Source organism: Microcebus murinus, chromosome 28 (genome assembly GCF_040939455.1).
Source record: "Microcebus murinus isolate Inina chromosome 28, M.murinus_Inina_mat1.0, whole genome shotgun sequence".
Classification (NCBI taxonomy): Eukaryota; Metazoa; Chordata; class Mammalia; order Primates; family Cheirogaleidae; genus Microcebus; species Microcebus murinus.
Genome location: NC_134131.1, coordinates 17,112,702 through 17,129,682, shown reverse-complemented (window position 1 = coordinate 17,129,682; position 16,981 = coordinate 17,112,702). Strand labels below are relative to the sequence as shown.

Genomic DNA, 16,981 nt, shown 5'->3' with positions numbered 1-16,981 from the left:
CCAAGTCCCAGCTTCAGCCTGATCCTCCTGGGAACCCCGCTCTGAGACAAGGAGCCGGGCTTCGCATTCCCACAGCAGCCAGTCGTGGGCTGAGGACACCTGGGGCGTTGGGAACTCCCTGGCTTCTCCTTGGTTTAACGTCTAGAGCTGCTTGTGAATCGCGCCGCCACACACACCCGAGCTCAGGTGTCTTCCGCACAGACTGCGGGCCTCGCTCTTCTGAATGCCGCTAGCTCGCCACCCACCCACGGGTGAACCTGGTCAGGGTGCTTTCTCTCAGGGGCAGACTCTTTTCCGGGCGGGCTACCGGTGTCTCTGTTTGCTCGTTTCTTGCTTCCATTTCGGGAAAGTCTTCCTTGCTGGGTGTGGAAATCTCCTATGCCTTCCCTCGCCTATTCTGTCAGCTTTCAAATTCTCTTTCAGTTGCCACCCTCACAGATGGATTAGGAAACTCTTTCCGGTGCACTCATTAGTGAAATGACCTCCAGGAAGCTGGAATCCAATATCTAATGGCCGATTTTTAGCGAGTCCACACGCCAGGGTGGTCGGGGTCCAATGCAGCCCCGGCCAGGCCCAGGCCCCTTGGACTGGGCCACAGGAGGACACGGAGGAGGGTCCCGGCCCCCACGAAGCGGTGCCGGCAGTTCTCCACGGGCTTGGGCGTTTTCCAGAGGTAGGAGATGGAGGGGACTGATTTCTTCAGCGCCCCCCAAACCACGCCACCCCACCCCACCCATGGGACACATCCCCAGAGAGAGACGCCCCATACACTGGCTGTGCCCCAGCCCTGGCCCCGGGGAATAGGCGGCAGCCCACCCACAGGGCGAGGGGGGGGGCGCAGCTGAAAGGGGTTGTGGGGGAGGGCGGCCCCTGGCTGGGGTCAAAGGGCGAGCGTCCCGCGCGTGCGCAGTCAGCGGCAGGCAGCGACGCGCTGGGGGTGGGCAGCGGGTAGGTGAAGGAGGCCGGGCGAGGAGACGAGGGGGGCTGGGAGGGCTCCACCTTGGCGAGTCCAGCCGTGGAGGCGCATCTTGTGTGAGTGTGAGTGAGTGTGAGTGTGTGTGTGTGTGTATAGAGAGACAGCCCCCCGCCCCGCCCCGCCCCGCCCCGCCCATCACCCCCGTCCCTGGGAGCCCGCGGGACCCGGCCGGCGAACTCAACCGGCCCGGCCCGGCGCGGGGCCTGGGGCGGGAGGCGGCGGCGGCGGGGAAGCCCAGAGAGGCTCGGCTTCTCGAGCGGGGCAGGGGCGCCCTCCGCCGCCGTCTAGGGCCACACCACCCTGAACGCCCCCGATCTCGTCTGGTCTCGGAAGCTAAGCAGGGTCGGGCCTGGTTAGTACTTGGATGGGAGACCGCCTGGGAATACCGGGTGCCACAGGCTGCTGCTTTTTTTTTTTTTTTTTTTTTTTTTTTTGCCTCTTGTTCTGTCCCCTTTCTGGGAGCGTGGCGGCGGCCCGGGGTGGGGGTCACCCCCACCCTCAGCGCCCGCCCGCGGTGCCTGGCGCCCCAGCCCGCACCGTGGGGCCTCCTCTTGTCCCAAGCCGCGACACCGCCGCCACGCGGCAGCATGCGTGGCATCTGGACTGTCAGGTCTCAGACCAAAGGTCTGCTCTGTGGGAACCGACACGCTGGAGGAAACCTTGAGAGTCTGAGAGGGGAGGGAGTTCCAGAAGAAGGCCAGGATGTCATTTTGAGGGAGTATGTGACCAGAACTCGTCCCGTTGCTTTTGGGGTTCTATGGGCTACACGCAGGAATCTTTGGTGGTGGCACCTGATGTTGGGGGATCCGGAGTCACACCCAGACCTGCTCCACAGGCCTCCTTTTACTTTTCTCTTCGGATTCATTATTTTTAAAAAGTGTCTCTTACCTCTATGATTGCATTTTCTTTTCTCTCTCTCTTCAAGCAGATGATGGGAGTACAAGTATTCAGGTGACATGTGTTGCCCGTGCCCCCCTCCCCCCTGTGTTCTTTTTTTTTTTTTTTTTTTGAGACAGAGTCTCGTTTTGCTGCCCAGGCTAGAGTGAGTGCCATGGCGTCAGCCTAGCTCACAGCAACCTCAATCTCCGGGCTCAAGCAATCCTGCTGCCTCAGCCTCCCGAGTAGTTGGGACTACAGGCATGCACCACCACGCCCGGCTGTGTTTTTCTATATATATTAGTTGGCCAATTAATTTCTTTCTATTTTTAGTAGAGACGGGGTCTCGCTCTTGCTCAGGCTGGTTTCGAACTCCTGACCTGGAGCAATCCGCCCGCCTCGGCCTCCCAGAGAGCTAGGATTACAGGCGTGAGCCACCGCGCCCGGCCCCCCCTGTGTTCTTATTCATATACCTCTCATGTTGTTCCAGCGTATTGTGGGGGTACCAATGTTAAGGTCGGGTGCCTTGCCCTCTCCAAGCCTCCCCCCTCGGGTCAGAGCTTCAAGTGCGCCCATCCCCCAGTCGGTGCGCACCCACCCCATGCCTAATGGATGTGTATGCCCCTCCCCTCCCCCCACCCGCCCGACACCCACCCGATGAAGGTGATTCCTCTCTGTCCACTTAGGCGTCCATCCGTTCGTACCAATTTGCTGGTGAGCGCGCTCACGTGGTGCTCGTGTGTCCATTCTTGGGATACCTGGCTTACTGGAACGGGTCCCAGCTCTGGCCAGGAGAACACGAGAGGCGCCCTCTCACCGCTGCTCCTCACAGCCGAATGGCACTCCGTGGTGTCCACGCGCCACATTTTATTCATGCACTCCTGGATGGATGGGCACTCGGGTCGCTTCCACGTCTTTGCGATTGTGAATTGTGCCCTAACTGTAACCCTAACCCTTACCCAGCCCGTCTCCTCTGCCCCTGCCTGACGCACTCCTCCCCGGCCAGGCCCGTCACTGTCCTGGGCCCCCGCCTGTCCGGCTCCTCCCCGCCCGGCCTGTCACCGTCCTCTGCCCCTGCCTGACATGGTCCTTCCCGCCCGCCCGGCCTCTCACCGTCCTCGGCCCCTGCCTGACCGGCTCCTCCGTCGCCTGGGCCTTCCAAGGGCTTGGTGTGGACGCTGCTTCCAGGAAGCCCTCCAGGAACCCGGCAGCAGGGTGGCCGCAGCAGTCTCCAGCAGCCGTCCCTAAGTCGCTTGAGTGCGGGGGACGTGCCCCCGCTGTGCCGCGGGGGCCCAGCCTGGTGTCTTCCCTGAGGCCCTGGGGCTGCCGGCTGGGCTGCCGCTCCCCACAAGGGGAGAGCCGCGGAGGTGGGGACCGCCTCCTGATGGGGACGTACACGCAGCTCTCCACGTCGGATTCCGGGGCTCTCTGTCCTGCCCGAAGGCCCAGCTGGCCTGCGGGTCCTTAGAGTGGCAAAAACATCCGAAAACTGAGATTGAGGGTCCGGTGGGTGTCTGCACTTTTGTGCTGGGCACCCCAGGGAGGCCCGGGGGCTGGCTGGACAACGTGGTCTGCTGGGCGGGGGGGTTGGAGGAGCAACTGATGCCCTTTGCACTTTGGGTAGCAAGAGTCTGAGGTGTCTCTGAGCCCTGTGCCCTGTGGGGGGGGCGGGGGGAGGAGGAGGAGGAGGTGGGAAGGGCCGGGGCCTGCAGTCCTGTTCCCGGGGTGGCACGGCAAGTGGCTTCTTCCACAGGCTGCTTGGCCTGGGCTCCCTGCACCTGGGCCTTTGGAGGACCGGCCCTGTGCTTGCCAACACTTCCTGCAGGGACCCAGAGCTGGGAGGTGGCATCTCTCAGCCCTGGTTCGGGCAGAGCCCCAGCGGGCCATGCCCACAACCTCTCTCAGCACCGGTCCCCCAGAAGGCTCCTTTGGGACCAGGATTCTCTTGCGGTGACTCTTTAAGGTCTGGCCCCTGGATGGAGGGGCACCAGGAGTAGAGGAGCAGGAAGGGGAAGGGGGTGGCCATGCGAGGGGACACTTTGAGGCCAAGTCCCAGCTTCAGCCTGATCCTCCTGGGAACCCCGCTCTGAGACAAGGAGCCGGGCTTCGCATTCCCACAGCAGCCAGTCGTGGGCTGAGGACACCTGGGGCGTTGGGAACTCCCTGGCTTCTCCTTGGTTTAACGTCTAGAGCTGCTTGTGAATCGCGCCGCCACACACACCCGAGCTCAGGTGTCTTCCGCACAGACTGCGGGCCTCGCTCTTCTGAATGCCGCTAGCTCGCCACCCACCCACCCATGGGTGAACCTGGTCAGGGTACTTTCTCTCGGGGGCAGACTCTTTTCCGGGCGGGCTACCGGTGTCTCTGTTTGCTCGTTTCTTGCTTCCATTTCGGGAAAGTCTTCCTTGCTGGGTGTGGAAATCTCCTATGCCTTCCCTCGCCTATTCTGTCAGCTTTCAAATTCTCTTTCAGTTGCCACCCTCACAGATGGATTAGGAAACTCTTTCCGGTGCACTCATTAGTGAAATGACCTCCAGGAAGCTGGAATCCAATATCTAATGGCCGATTTTTAGCGAGTCCACACGCCAGGGTGGTCGGGGTCCAATGCAGCCCCGGCCAGGCCCAGGCCCCTTGGACTGGGCCACAGGAGGACACGGAGGAGGGTCCCGGCCCCCACGAAGCGGTGCCGGCAGTTCTCCACGGGCTTGGGCGTTTTCCAGAGGTAGGAGATGGAGGGGACTGATTTCTTCAGCGCCCCCCAAACCACGCCACCCCACCCCACCCATGGGACACATCCCCAGAGAGAGACGCCCCATACACTGGCTGTGCCCCAGCCCTGGCCCCGGGGAATAGGCGGCAGCCCACCCACAGGGCGAGGGGGGGGGTGCAGCTGAAAGGGGTTGTGGGGGAGGGCGGCCCCTGGCTGGGGTCAAAGGGCGAGCGTCCCGCACGTGCGCAGTCAGCGGCAGGCAGCGACGCGCTGGGGGTGGGCAGCGGGTAGGTGAAGGAGGCCGGGCGAGGAGACGAGGGGGGCTGGGAGGGCTCCACCTTGGCGAGTCCAGCCGTGGAGGCGCATCTTGTGTGAGTGTGAGTGAGTGTGAGTGTGTGTGTGTGTGTATAGAGAGACAGCCCCCCGCCCCGCCCCGCCCCGCCCCGCCCATCACCCCCGTCCCTGGGAGCCCGCGGGACCCGGCCGGCGAACTCAACCGGCCCGGCCCGGCGCGGGGCCTGGGGCGGGAGGCGGCGGCGGCGGGGAAGCCCAGAGAGGCTCGGCTTCTCGAGCGGGGCAGGGGCGCCCTCCGCCGCCGTCTAGGGCCACACCACCCTGAACGCCCCCGATCTCGTCTGGTCTCGGAAGCTAAGCAGGGTCGGGCCTGGTTAGTACTTGGATGGGAGACCGCCTGGGAATACCGGGTGCCACAGGCTGCTGCTTTTTTTTTTTTTTTTTTTTTTTTTTTTGCCTCTTGTTCTGTCCCCTTTCTGGGAGCGTGGCGGCGGCCCGCGGTGGGGGTCACCCCCACCCTCAGCGCCCGCCCGCGGTGCCTGGCGCCCCAGCCCGCACCGTGGGGCCTCCTCTTGTCCCAAGCCGCGACACCGCCGCCACGCGGCAGCATGCGTGGCATCTGGACTGTCAGGTCTCAGACCAAAGGTCTGCTCTGTGGGAACCGACACGCTGGAGGAAACCTTGAGAGTCTGAGAGGGGAGGGAGTTCCAGAAGAAGGCCAGGATGTCATTTTGAGGGAGTATGTGACCAGAACTCGTCCCGTTGCTTTTGGGGTTCTATGGGCTACACGCAGGAATCTTTGGTGGTGGCACCTGATGTTGGGGGATCCGGAGTCACACCCAGACCTGCTCCACAGGCCTCCTTTTACTTTTCTCTTCGGATTCATTATTTTTAAAAAGTGTCTCTTACCTCTATGATTGCATTTTCTTTTCTCTCTCTCTTCAAGCAGATGATGGGAGTACAAGTATTCAGGTGACATGTGTTGCCCGTGCCCCCCTCCCCCCTGTGTTCTTTTTTTTTTTTTTTTTTTTGAGACAGAGTCTCGTTTTGCTGCCCAGGCTAGAGTGAGTGCCATGGCGTCAGCCTAGCTCACAGCAACCTCAATCTCCGGGCTCAAGCAATCCTGCTGCCTCAGCCTCCCGAGTAGTTGGGACTACAGGCATGCACCACCACGCCCGGCTGTGTTTTTCTATATATATTAGTTGGCCAATTAATTTCTTTCTATTTTTAGTAGAGACGGGGTCTCGCTCTTGCTCAGGCTGGTTTCGAACTCCTGACCTGGAGCAATCCGCCCGCCTCGGCCTCCCAGAGAGCTAGGATTACAGGCGTGAGCCACCGCGCCCGGCCCCCCCTGTGTTCTTATTCATATACCTCTCATGTTGTTCCAGCGTATTGTGGGGGTACCAATGTTAAGGTCGGGTGCCTTGCCCTCTCCAAGCCTCCCCCCTCGGGTCAGAGCTTCAAGTGTGCCCATCCCCCAGTCGGTGCGCACCCACCCCATGCCTAATGGATGTGTATGCCCCTCCCCTCCCCCCACCCGCCCGACACCCACCCGATGAAGGTGATTCCTCTCTGTCCACTTAGGCGTCCATCCGTTCGTACCAATTTGCTGGTGAGCGCGCTCACGTGGTGCTCGTGTGTCCATTCTTGGGATACCTGGCTTACTGGAACGGGTCCCAGCTCTGGCCAGGAGAACACGAGAGGCGCCCTCTCACCGCTGCTCCTCACAGCCGAATGGCACTCCGTGGTGTCCACGCGCCACATTTTATTCATGCACTCCTGGATGGATGGGCACTCGGGTCGCTTCCACGTCTTTGCGATTGTGAATTGTGCCCTAACTGTAACCCTAACCCTTACCCAGCCCGTCTCCTCTGCCCCTGCCTGACGCACTCCTCCCCGGCCAGGCCCGTCACTGTCCTGGGCCCCCGCCTGTCCGGCTCCTCCCCGCCCGGCCTGTCACCGTCCTCTGCCCCTGCCTGACATGGTCCTTCCCGCCCGCCCGGCCTCTCACCGTCCTCGGCCCCTGCCTGACCGGCTCCTCCGTCGCCTGGGCCTTCCAAGGGCTTGGTGTGGACGCTGCTTCCAGGAAGCCCTCCAGGAACCCGGCAGCAGGGTGGCCGCAGCAGTCTCCAGCAGCCGTCCCTAAGTCGCTTGAGTGCGGGGGACGTGCCCCCGCTGTGCCGCGGGGGCCCAGCCTGGTGTCTTCCCTGAGGCCCTGGGGCTGCCGGCTGGGCTGCCGCTCCCCACAAGGGGAGAGCCGCGGAGGTGGGGACCGCCTCCTGATGGGGACGTACACGCAGCTCTCCACGTCGGATTCCGGGGCTCTCTGTCCTGCCCGAAGGCCCAGCTGGCCTGCGGGTCCTTAGAGTGGCAAAAACATCCGAAAACTGAGATTGAGGGTCCGGTGGGTGTCTGCACTTTTGTGCTGGGCACCCCAGGGAGGCCCGGGGGCTGGCTGGACAACGTGGTCTGCTGGGCGGGGGGGTTGGAGGAGCAACTGATGCCCTTTGCACTTTGGGTAGCAAGAGTCTGAGGTGTCTCTGAGCCCTGTGCCCTGTGGGGGGGGCGGGGGGAGGAGGAGGAGGAGGTGGGAAGGGCCGGGGCCTGCAGTCCTGTTCCCGGGGTGGCACGGCAAGTGGCTTCTTCCACAGGCTGCTTGGCCTGGGCTCCCTGCACCTGGGCCTTTGGAGGACCGGCCCTGTGCTTGCCAACACTTCCTGCAGGGACCCAGAGCTGGGAGGTGGCATCTCTCAGCCCTGGTTCGGGCAGAGCCCCAGCGGGCCATGCCCACAACCTCTCTCAGCACCGGTCCCCCAGAAGGCTCCTTTGGGACCAGGATTCTCTTGCGGTGACTCTTTAAGGTCTGGCCCCTGGATGGAGGGGCACCAGGAGTAGAGGAGCAGGAAGGGGAAGGGGGTGGCCATGCGAGGGGACACTTTGAGGCCAAGTCCCAGCTTCAGCCTGATCCTCCTGGGAACCCCGCTCTGAGACAAGGAGCCGGGCTTCGCATTCCCACAGCAGCCAGTCGTGGGCTGAGGACACCTGGGGCGTTGGGAACTCCCTGGCTTCTCCTTGGTTTAACGTCTAGAGCTGCTTGTGAATCGCGCCGCCACACACACCCGAGCTCAGGTGTCTTCCGCACAGACTGCGGGCCTCGCTCTTCTGAATGCCGCTAGCTCGCCACCCACCCACGGGTGAACCTGGTCAGGGTGCTTTCTCTCAGGGGCAGACTCTTTTCCGGGCGGGCTACCGGTGTCTCTGTTTGCTCGTTTCTTGCTTCCATTTCGGGAAAGTCTTCCTTGCTGGGTGTGGAAATCTCCTATGCCTTCCCTCGCCTATTCTGTCAGCTTTCAAATTCTCTTTCAGTTGCCACCCTCACAGATGGATTAGGAAACTCTTTCCGGTGCACTCATTAGTGAAATGACCTCCAGGAAGCTGGAATCCAATATCTAATGGCCGATTTTTAGCGAGTCCACACGCCAGGGTGGTCGGGGTCCAATGCAGCCCCGGCCAGGCCCAGGCCCCTTGGACTGGGCCACAGGAGGACACGGAGGAGGGTCCCGGCCCCCACGAAGCGGTGCCGGCAGTTCTCCACGGGCTTGGGCGTTTTCCAGAGGTAGGAGATGGAGGGGACTGATTTCTTCAGCGCCCCCCAAACCACGCCACCCCACCCCACCCATGGGACACATCCCCAGAGAGAGACGCCCCATACACTGGCTGTGCCCCAGCCCTGGCCCCGGGGAATAGGCGGCAGCCCACCCACAGGGCGAGGGGGGGGGCGCAGCTGAAAGGGGTTGTGGGGGAGGGCGGCCCCTGGCTGGGGTCAAAGGGCGAGCGTCCCGCGCGTGCGCAGTCAGCGGCAGGCAGCGACGCGCTGGGGGTGGGCAGCGGGTAGGTGAAGGAGGCCGGGCGAGGAGACGAGGGGGGCTGGGAGGGCTCCACCTTGGCGAGTCCAGCCGTGGAGGCGCATCTTGTGTGAGTGTGAGTGAGTGTGAGTGTGTGTGTGTGTGTATAGAGAGACAGCCCCCCGCCCCGCCCCGCCCCGCCCCGCCCATCACCCCCGTCCCTGGGAGCCCGCGGGACCCGGCCGGCGAACTCAACCGGCCCGGCCCGGCGCGGGGCCTGGGGCGGGAGGCGGCGGCGGCGGGGAAGCCCAGAGAGGCTCGGCTTCTCGAGCGGGGCAGGGGCGCCCTCCGCCGCCGTCTAGGGCCACACCACCCTGAACGCCCCCGATCTCGTCTGGTCTCGGAAGCTAAGCAGGGTCGGGCCTGGTTAGTACTTGGATGGGAGACCGCCTGGGAATACCGGGTGCCACAGGCTGCTGCTTTTTTTTTTTTTTTTTTTTTTTTTTTGCCTCTTGTTCTGTCCCCTTTCTGGGAGCGTGGCGGCGGCCCGGGGTGGGGGTCACCCCCACCCTCAGCGCCCGCCCGCGGTGCCTGGCGCCCCAGCCCGCACCGTGGGGCCGCCTCTTGTCCCAAGCCGCGACACCGCCGCCACGCGGCAGCATGCGTGGCATCTGGACTGTCAGGTCTCAGACCAAAGGTCTGCTCTGTGGGAACCGACACGCTGGAGGAAACCTTGAGAGTCTGAGAGGGGAGGGAGTTCCAGAAGAAGGCCAGGATGTCATTTTGAGGGAGTATGTGACCAGAACTCGTCCCGTTGCTTTTGGGGTTCTATGGGCTACACGCAGGAATCTTTGGTGGTGGCACCTGATGTTGGGGGATCCGGAGTCACACCCAGACCTGCTCCACAGGCCTCCTTTTACTTTTCTCTTCGGATTCATTATTTTTAAAAAGTGTCTCTTACCTCTATGATTGCATTTTCTTTTCTCTCTCTCTTCAAGCAGATGATGGGAGTACAAGTATTCAGGTGACATGTGTTGCCCGTGCCCCCCTCCCCCCTGTGTTCTTTTTTTTTTTTTTTTTTTTGAGACAGAGTCTCGTTTTGCTGCCCAGGCTAGAGTGAGTGCCATGGCGTCAGCCTAGCTCACAGCAACCTCAATCTCCGGGCTCAAGCAATCCTGCTGCCTCAGCCTCCCGAGTAGTTGGGACTACAGGCATGCACCACCACGCCCGGCTGTGTTTTTCTATATATATTAGTTGGCCAATTAATTTCTTTCTATTTTTAGTAGAGACGGGGTCTCGCTCTTGCTCAGGCTGGTTTCGAACTCCTGACCTGGAGCAATCCGCCCGCCTCGGCCTCCCAGAGAGCTAGGATTACAGGCGTGAGCCACCGCGCCCGGCCCCCCCTGTGTTCTTATTCATATACCTCTCATGTTGTTCCAGCGTATTGTGGGGGTACCAATGTTAAGGTCGGGTGCCTTGCCCTCTCCAAGCCTCCCCCCTCGGGTCAGAGCTTCAAGTGCGCCCATCCCCCAGTCGGTGCGCACCCACCCCATGCCTAATGGATGTGTATGCCCCTCCCCTCCCCCCACCCGCCCGACACCCACCCGATGAAGGTGATTCCTCTCTGTCCACTTAGGCGTCCATCCGTTCGTACCAATTTGCTGGTGAGCGCGCTCACGTGGTGCTCGTGTGTCCATTCTTGGGATACCTGGCTTACTGGAACGGGTCCCAGCTCTGGCCAGGAGAACACGAGAGGCGCCCTCTCACCGCTGCTCCTCACAGCCGAATGGCACTCCGTGGTGTCCACGCGCCACATTTTATTCATGCACTCCTGGATGGATGGGCACTCGGGTCGCTTCCACGTCTTTGCGATTGTGAATTGTGCCCTAACTGTAACCCTAACCCTTACCCAGCCCGTCTCCTCTGCCCCTGCCTGACGCACTCCTCCCCGGCCAGGCCCGTCACTGTCCTGGGCCCCCGCCTGTCCGGCTCCTCCCCGCCCGGCCTGTCACCGTCCTCTGCCCCTGCCTGACATGGTCCTTCCCGCCCGCCCGGCCTCTCACCGTCCTCGGCCCCTGCCTGACCGGCTCCTCCGTCGCCTGGGCCTTCCAAGGGCTTGGTGTGGACGCTGCTTCCAGGAAGCCCTCCAGGAACCCGGCAGCAGGGTGGCCGCAGCAGTCTCCAGCAGCCGTCCCTAAGTCGCTTGAGTGCGGGGGACGTGCCCCCGCTGTGCCGCGGGGGCCCAGCCTGGTGTCTTCCCTGAGGCCCTGGGGCTGCCGGCTGGGCTGCCGCTCCCCACAAGGGGAGAGCCGCGGAGGTGGGGACCGCCTCCTGATGGGGACGTACACGCAGCTCTCCACGTCGGATTCCGGGGCTCTCTGTCCTGCCCGAAGGCCCAGCTGGCCTGCGGGTCCTTAGAGTGGCAAAAACATCCGAAAACTGAGATTGAGGGTCCGGTGGGTGTCTGCACTTTTGTGCTGGGCACCCCAGGGAGGCCCGGGGGCTGGCTGGACAACGTGGTCTGCTGGGCGGGGGGGTTGGAGGAGCAACTGATGCCCTTTGCACTTTGGGTAGCAAGAGTCTGAGGTGTCTCTGAGCCCTGTGCCCTGTGGGGGGGGCGGGGGGAGGAGGAGGAGGAGGTGGGAAGGGCCGGGGCCTGCAGTCCTGTTCCCGGGGTGGCACGGCAAGTGGCTTCTTCCACAGGCTGCTTGGCCTGGGCTCCCTGCACCTGGGCCTTTGGAGGACCGGCCCTGTGCTTGCCAACACTTCCTGCAGGGACCCAGAGCTGGGAGGTGGCATCTCTCAGCCCTGGTTCGGGCAGAGCCCCAGCGGGCCATGCCCACAACCTCTCTCAGCACCGGTCCCCCAGAAGGCTCCTTTGGGACCAGGATTCTCTTGCGGTGACTCTTTAAGGTCTGGCCCCTGGATGGAGGGGCACCAGGAGTAGAGGAGCAGGAAGGGGAAGGGGGTGGCCATGCGAGGGGACACTTTGAGGCCAAGTCCCAGCTTCAGCCTGATCCTCCTGGGAACCCCGCTCTGAGACAAGGAGCCGGGCTTCGCATTCCCACAGCAGCCAGTCGTGGGCTGAGGACACCTGGGGCGTTGGGAACTCCCTGGCTTCTCCTTGGTTTAACGTCTAGAGCTGCTTGTGAATCGCGCCGCCACACACACCCGAGCTCAGGTGTCTTCCGCACAGACTGCGGGCCTCGCTCTTCTGAATGCCGCTAGCTCGCCACCCACCCACGGGTGAACCTGGTCAGGGTGCTTTCTCTCAGGGGCAGACTCTTTTCCGGGCGGGCTACCGGTGTCTCTGTTTGCTCGTTTCTTGCTTCCATTTCGGGAAAGTCTTCCTTGCTGGGTGTGGAAATCTCCTATGCCTTCCCTCGCCTATTCTGTCAGCTTTCAAATTCTCTTTCAGTTGCCACCCTCACAGATGGATTAGGAAACTCTTTCCGGTGCACTCATTAGTGAAATGACCTCCAGGAAGCTGGAATCCAATATCTAATGGCCGATTTTTAGCGAGTCCACACGCCAGGGTGGTCGGGGTCCAATGCAGCCCCGGCCAGGCCCAGGCCCCTTGGACTGGGCCACAGGAGGACACGGAGGAGGGTCCCGGCCCCCACGAAGCGGTGCCGGCAGTTCTCCACGGGCTTGGGCGTTTTCCAGAGGTAGGAGATGGAGGGGACTGATTTCTTCAGCGCCCCCCAAACCACGCCACCCCACCCCACCCATGGGACACATCCCCAGAGAGAGACGCCCCATACACTGGCTGTGCCCCAGCCCTGGCCCCGGGGAATAGGCGGCAGCCCACCCACAGGGCGAGGGGGGGGGCGCAGCTGAAAGGGGTTGTGGGGGAGGGCGGCCCCTGGCTGGGGTCAAAGGGCGAGCGTCCCGCGCGTGCGCAGTCAGCGGCAGGCAGCGACGCGCTGGGGGTGGGCAGCGGGTAGGTGAAGGAGGCCGGGCGAGGAGACGAGGGGGGCTGGGAGGGCTCCACCTTGGCGAGTCCAGCCGTGGAGGCGCATCTTGTGTGAGTGTGAGTGAGTGTGAGTGTGTGTGTGTGTGTATAGAGAGACAGCCCCCCGCCCCGCCCCGCCCCGCCCCGCCCATCACCCCCGTCCCTGGGAGCCCGCGGGACCCGGCCGGCGAACTCAACCGGCCCGGCCCGGCGCGGGGCCTGGGGCGGGAGGCGGCGGCGGCGGGGAAGCCCAGAGAGGCTCGGCTTCTCGAGCGGGGCAGGGGCGCCCTCCGCCGCCGTCTAGGGCCACACCACCCTGAACGCCCCCGATCTCGTCTGGTCTCGGAAGCTAAGCAGGGTCGGGCCTGGTTAGTACTTGGATGGGAGACCGCCTGGGAATACCGGGTGCCACAGGCTGCTGCTTTTTTTTTTTTTTTTTTTTTTTTTTTGCCTCTTGTTCTGTCCCCTTTCTGGGAGCGTGGCGGCGGCCCGGGGTGGGGGTCACCCCCACCCTCAGCGCCCGCCCGCGGTGCCTGGCGCCCCAGCCCGCACCGTGGGGCCTCCTCTTGTCCCAAGCCGCGACACCGCCGCCACGCGGCAGCATGCGTGGCATCTGGACTGTCAGGTCTCAGACCAAAGGTCTGCTCTGTGGGAACCGACACGCTGGAGGAAACCTTGAGAGTCTGAGAGGGGAGGGAGTTCCAGAAGAAGGCCAGGATGTCATTTTGAGGGAGTATGTGACCAGAACTCGTCCCGTTGCTTTTGGGGTTCTATGGGCTACACGCAGGAATCTTTGGTGGTGGCACCTGATGTTGGGGGATCCGGAGTCACACCCAGACCTGCTCCACAGGCCTCCTTTTACTTTTCTCTTCGGATTCATTATTTTTAAAAAGTGTCTCTTACCTCTATGATTGCATTTTCTTTTCTCTCTCTCTTCAAGCAGATGATGGGAGTACAAGTATTCAGGTGACATGTGTTGCCCGTGCCCCCCTCCCCCCTGTGTTCTTTTTTTTTTTTTTTTTTTGAGACAGAGTCTCGTTTTGCTGCCCAGGCTAGAGTGAGTGCCATGGCGTCAGCCTAGCTCACAGCAACCTCAATCTCCGGGCTCAAGCAATCCTGCTGCCTCAGCCTCCCGAGTAGTTGGGACTACAGGCATGCACCACCACGCCCGGCTGTGTTTTTCTATATATATTAGTTGGCCAATTAATTTCTTTCTATTTTTAGTAGAGACGGGGTCTCGCTCTTGCTCAGGCTGGTTTCGAACTCCTGACCTGGAGCAATCCGCCCGCCTCGGCCTCCCAGAGAGCTAGGATTACAGGCGTGAGCCACCGCGCCCGGCCCCCCCTGTGTTCTTATTCATATACCTCTCATGTTGTTCCAGCGTATTGTGGGGGTACCAATGTTAAGGTCGGGTGCCTTGCCCTCTCCAAGCCTCCCCCCTCGGGTCAGAGCTTCAAGTGCGCCCATCCCCCAGTCGGTGCGCACCCACCCCATGCCTAATGGATGTGTATGCCCCTCCCCTCCCCCCACCCGCCCGACACCCACCCGATGAAGGTGATTCCTCTCTGTCCACTTAGGCGTCCATCCGTTCGTACCAATTTGCTGGTGAGCGCGCTCACGTGGTGCTCGTGTGTCCATTCTTGGGATACCTGGCTTACTGGAACGGGTCCCAGCTCTGGCCAGGAGAACACGAGAGGCGCCCTCTCACCGCTGCTCCTCACAGCCGAATGGCACTCCGTGGTGTCCACGCGCCACATTTTATTCATGCACTCCTGGATGGATGGGCACTCGGGTCGCTTCCACGTCTTTGTGATTGTGAATTGTGCCCTAACTGTAACCCTAACCCTTACCCAGCCCGTCTCCTCTGCCCCTGCCTGACGCACTCCTCCCCGGCCAGGCCCGTCACTGTCCTGGGCCCCCGCCTGTCCGGCTCCTCCCCGCCCGGCCTGTCACCGTCCTCTGCCCCTGCCTGACATGGTCCTTCCCGCCCGCCCGGCCTCTCACCGTCCTCGGCCCCTGCCTGACCGGCTCCTCCGTCGCCTGGGCCTTCCAAGGGCTTGGTGTGGACGCTGCTTCCAGGAAGCCCTCCAGGAACCCGGCAGCAGGGTGGCCGCAGCAGTCTCCAGCAGCCGTCCCTAAGTCGCTTGAGTGCGGGGGACGTGCCCCCGCTGTGCCGCGGGGGCCCAGCCTGGTGTCTTCCCTGAGGCCCTGGGGCTGCCGGCTGGGCTGCCGCTCCCCACAAGGGGAGAGCCGCGGAGGTGGGGACCGCCTCCTGATGGGGACGTACACGCAGCTCTCCACGTCGGATTCCGGGGCTCTCTGTCCTGCCGGAAGGCCCAGCTGGCCTGCGGGTCCTTAGAGTGGCAAAAACATCCGAAAACTGAGATTGAGGGTCCGGTGGGTGTCTGCACTTTTGAGCTGGGCACCCCAGGGAGGCCCGGGGGCTGGCTGGACAACGTGGTCTGCTGGGCGGGGGGGTTGGAGGAGCAACTGATGCCCTTTGCACTTTGGGTAGCAAGAGTCTGAGGTGTCTCTGAGCCCTGTGCCCTGTGGGGGGGGGCGGGGGGAGGAGGAGGAGGAGGAGGAGGAGGTGGGAAGGGCCGGGGCCTGCAGTCCTGTTCCCGGGGTGGCACGGCAAGTGGCTTCTTCCACAGGCTGCTTGGCCTGGGCTCCCTGCACCTGGGCCTTTGGAGGACCGGCCCTGTGCTTGCCAACACTTCCTGCAGGGACCCAGAGCTGGGAGGTGGCATCTCTCAGCCCTGGGTCGGGCAGAGCCCCAGCGGGCCATGCCCACAACCTCTCTCAGCACCGGTCCCCCAGAAGGCTCCTTTGGGACCAGGATTCTCTTGCGGTGACTCTTTAAGGTCTGGCCCCTGGATGGAGGGGCACCAGGAGTAGAGGAGCAGGAAGGGGAAGGGGGTGGCCATGCGAGGGGACACTTTGAGGCCAAGTCCCAGCTTCAGCCTGATCCTCCTGGGAACCCCGCTCTGAGACAAGGAGCCGGGCTTCGCATTCCCACAGCAGCCAGTCGTGGGCTGAGGACACCTGGGGCGTAGGGAACTCCCTGGCTTCTCCTTGGTTTAACGTCTAGAGCTGCTTGTGAATCGCGCCGCCACACACACCCGAGCGCAGGTGTCTTCCGCACAGACTGCGGGCCTCGCTCTTCTGAATGCCGCTAGCTCGCCACCCACCCACGGGTGAACCTGGTCAGGGTGCTTTCTCTCAGGGGCAGACTCTTTTCCGGGCGGGCTACCGGTGTCTCTGTTTGCTCGTTTCTTGCTTCCATTTCGGGAAAGTCTTCCTTGCTGGGTGTGGAAATCTCCTATGCCTTCCCTCGCCTATTCTGTCAGCTTTCAAATTCTCTTTCAGTTGCCACCCTCACAGATGGATTAGGAAACTCTTTCCGGTGCACTCATTAGTGAAATGACCTCCAGGAAGCTGGAATCCAATATCTAATGGCCGATTTTTAGCGAGTCCACACGCCAGGGTGGTCGGGGTCCAATGCAGCCCCGGCCAGGCCCAGGCCCCTTGGACTGGGCCACAGGAGGACACGGAGGAGGGTCCCGGCCCCCACGAAGCGGTGCCGGCAGTTCTCCACGGGCTTGGGCGTTTTCCAGAGGTAGGAGATGGAGGGGACTGATTTCTTCAGCGCCCCCCAAACCACGCCACCCCACCCCACCCATGGGACACATCCCCAGAGAGAGACGCCCCATACACTGGCTGTGCCCCAGCCCTGGCCCCGGGGAATAGGCGGCAGCCCACCCACAGGGCGAGGGGGGGGGCGCAGCTGAAAGGGGTTGTGGGGGAGGGCGGCCCCTGGCTGGGGTCAAAGGGCGAGCGTCCCGCGCGTGCGCAGTCAGCGGCAGGCAGCGACGCGCTGGGGGTGGGCAGCGGGTAGGTGAAGGAGGCCGGGCGAGGAGACGAGGGGGGCTGGGAGGGCTCCACCTTGGCGAGTCCAGCCGTGGAGGTGCATCTTGTGTGAGTGTGAGTGAGTGTGAGTGTGTGTGTGTGTGTAGAGAGACAGCCCCCCGCCCCGCCCCGCCCATCACCCCCGTCCCTGGGAGCCCGCGGGACCCGGCCAGCGAACTCAACCGGCCCGGCCCGGCGCGGGGCCTGGGGCGGGAGGCGGCGGCGGGGAAGCCCAGAGAGGCTCGGCTTCTCGAGCGGGGCAGGGGCGCCCTCCGCCGCCGTCTAGGGCCACACCACCCTGAACGCCCCCGATCTCGTCTGGTCTCGGAAGCTAAGCAGGGTCGGGCCTGGTTAGTACTTGGATGGGAGACCGCCTGGGAATACCGGGTGCCACAGGCTGCTGCTTTTTTTTTTTT

General features: G+C 63.0%; 5 non-coding genes across 5 annotated transcripts; all 5 read left to right on the top strand.

The window, feature by feature from the left end:
- Nucleotides 1–1,258: 1,258 nt before the first annotated feature.
- LOC142865346 (5S ribosomal RNA) lies at nucleotides 1,259–1,377 on the top strand. Its single transcript, XR_012915649.1, has one exon. It is a non-coding gene; the product is annotated as a 5S ribosomal RNA (ribosomal RNA).
- A 3,782-nt stretch (nucleotides 1,378–5,159) lies between these two features.
- On the top strand, nucleotides 5,160–5,278 carry LOC142865345 (5S ribosomal RNA). Its single transcript, XR_012915648.1, has one exon. It is a non-coding gene; the product is annotated as a 5S ribosomal RNA (ribosomal RNA).
- Nucleotides 5,279–9,057: 3,779 nt separating this feature from the next.
- LOC142865344 (5S ribosomal RNA) lies at nucleotides 9,058–9,176 on the top strand. The gene has a single exon (XR_012915647.1). It is a non-coding gene; the product is annotated as a 5S ribosomal RNA (ribosomal RNA).
- A 3,778-nt stretch (nucleotides 9,177–12,954) lies between these two features.
- LOC142865343 (5S ribosomal RNA) lies at nucleotides 12,955–13,073 on the top strand. The gene has a single exon (XR_012915646.1). It is a non-coding gene; the product is annotated as a 5S ribosomal RNA (ribosomal RNA).
- A 3,772-nt stretch (nucleotides 13,074–16,845) lies between these two features.
- LOC142865341 (5S ribosomal RNA) lies at nucleotides 16,846–16,964 on the top strand. Its single transcript, XR_012915644.1, has one exon. It is a non-coding gene; the product is annotated as a 5S ribosomal RNA (ribosomal RNA).
- Nucleotides 16,965–16,981: the final 17 nt, after the last annotated feature.